Here is a 2559-nt window from a genome sequence, read left to right as displayed (position 1 = left end):
CCTCCCCCTCGCACTCTCCTCTCCCCTCCACGAGGGCGAAATCTCCCGGTGCAGCAAGTATAGTCCAGAAATTGAGACGCAGGCCAGTTTAGCACCTCAGCCTCACCTCCGGTGCTTTCCACCACCACAAAGTAGAAAACGGCGGGCCGGGCCGAGCGGGGCGGACCACTCGCATATGCACTGATAGGAGATAACGCGTTTCGCTTTTCGGCCCCGCCGGACTTTCTCCCCCCGGTGCGGGCGGCGCGGGCGGCGGGGGTGGGGGGCAGCCTGGAGGGAGACACGGTCTGGTTGGCCTGCATCAGCGCCAATATCTCGGGGGCTGGGCGGGATGGGCCGCATTGTTTCCATTTTCTGCGCCGACAATTTTTGGCAGTAAAAAAAAGAAGCTGAGATAAGGTATGCAAAACAGGCCATGTGGCAGGATAGTTTCTTTTCGTTACTGACGCACTCAGTAACGCAGCAGTTCACACCCGCCAGCCGTGGCGGAATACGAACAGTGCCCTCGACTTCTCGGCGACCGGCGACCACCCTTCACGCCGCCACCCCATCTTCTCCCTCTCCATCCCAATTTGAACGCAAACGCCGCAGAGCATGATTCGTTTTCAGGATTAAAAGAAGGAAAATAGAAAAGAATCGAAGCAAATTGGATTAGTCCGCACTAGGCCCCGCGCCACGCCGCGCCACGCCACGCCTCACCTCGCCGGGCCGCGCGGTCAGTGAGCGAATGGGGCCCCTTCTTGGGCCCCAGTGGGGGCCGCAGGGCCTTATTAACTCAAGGGTGATATAACTCGATTCACTTTTCACCTTGGCGGTTTTGGTTCGTCGAGGAGAGAGAAAGGAAGCCCCAAAAGATCCCCCTTCCCTCCCCCCTCGCATCATCATGTGCTGAACGGCCAGGCAAGCGGCACTCAGAAGCCCTCTAGGCCTAGAAAAAAGAATGGAATATGACAAAACAAAACAGAGGATTTAAAAAAATAATATATTTCAACGTCCTCCTATTAGACTTGAGACAAAAAGTTTTCTTTCTCTTTTAACACTCAATATGAAAACCATAGTCCTTGGAGACTGTCGAAAAGTCAATCGAATGGTGCTCATAATAAAGATTAGATAAATAAACATATCAGATTAAAAATTTTAATGGGCATTCACCAATTTGATCTGTATCTGCTAACAGGATGTTCTTGTTTTCCCTTTAATCTACCGTTGGTGAGTTTTAGAGGGAATTTCCAAGACAACACAACTTCAGAAACAGCAGCTCCGCCGCCACCACATAAGGCGCCACAGGGCGGCCGCCCGGCCCGCTGCGGTACAGCCTGGTAGTACTGTACTACATGGCCAGGCCGGCGAAAGTGTAACACCCTGCAGGCATGCCGGCCCAGCCCCGAGCCTTACGGTCTGCGGGGTGGCCAGGGGGGCGGCGACCTTCTCCAAAATGCCACCGGCGCCTCGCCTCTCCTCTCACTCGCCCACAAGAGAGCGCGCCCAGCAAAGTGCTGCGCCACCTCCTCCTCAGCTGCTCCCACAGCGGGCGGAGGGCGGGGCGCTCGGCGGCGACGCCCAAAGTGCCTGTAATTTGCAGAAAGGGAAGGATCCAAAAAGCCCGCTTCAACTTGAACCGGACCGAGTGTGGGGAGAAAACTGTCATAATCAACGGCTACACTCTATGAAACGCGTCCACTTTCCTCTCTCATCGCGCTGACGCGGCTGACGCTGCTGAAGCCATACCGGCCGGTCCGTCTGGTGGATCCCCGCGCCGCCCCGCCGAACGATAAGTGCAGCCGGGCAGCGAGTCAGCGAGAGGTGTTCGGTGTCCGCCTCACCCCATCCCGCCCGCACCAGCCCGCACTGGCTGGCTCAGCTTCAGCTGGTCGTTACACATCTGGAGAAGGCGGCGGGCGCGGGCGCAGCAGTAGCAATGCCGGATCTACTAACCGGGCTGGGCGATCTAAATCCGGGCGGGCGGGGCGGACGGCGCCTGACGGCCCGGGTCGGTCGCCACGCATCCACAAGGGCATTCTCACCGGTGTGGCTTACACACACTCCTTTCACTTCTGGATCATCAGTTTCCCCCGCGCTCCGGTCCGATCGGCCGCGCGGCGCGGGTAAAACAATACCGGCCGGGGAGAGAGGGAGGGGCTGCATTACGGCCCAAGTAGTCGCGCTGTAATTATCACGTCAGCCGCACAAAAGGCTGCAGGACGTTAGCATTAGCTAGCGCTAGCTAGTAGCGCTAGCTAGCGGCCGCCATGTAGGGCCGTCGTCGGCTCGGCGCGCCGGCTCGTCAGCGGCGGCCATGAAGTACGTGCTGCTGGTGCCGCCGCGCGTCAATCGCGCTGTATACGACGCCGCCAACAGTCGTATTAGCCGGACCAAACGCCCGCGGCCGAACCTATAAACGGACACGACAAACGCAACCGGACTTCTTGTCGCTCGCGGCCGCGACTCCCACGACGGACGCATGCGGTGCGCAGCAGTCGCACCATGTGGACGCGGGGCCTTCCTTACAGGGCGATGCTGGCGCGCCCCGCCCCGCCCCGCCCCGCCCCGCGCCACCCC

General features: G+C 59.3%; 1 protein-coding gene across 2 annotated transcripts in view; it reads right to left on the bottom strand.

Moving 5' to 3' along the window:
* The window catches only part of LOC113208097 (protein-methionine sulfoxide oxidase mical3a), a 69454-nt gene that overhangs the window by 35072 nt on the left and 31823 nt on the right, over positions 1–2559 (bottom strand). The window lies entirely within an intron of this gene.

This window comes from Frankliniella occidentalis, unplaced genomic scaffold (assembly GCF_000697945.3).
Source record: "Frankliniella occidentalis isolate FOCC.00 unplaced genomic scaffold, Focc_3.1 Scaffold8, whole genome shotgun sequence".
Taxonomy (NCBI): Eukaryota; Metazoa; Arthropoda; class Insecta; order Thysanoptera; family Thripidae; genus Frankliniella; species Frankliniella occidentalis.
Note: the sequence above shows the minus strand (reverse complement) of the source record. Positions and strands in the feature narration are given on the sequence as shown.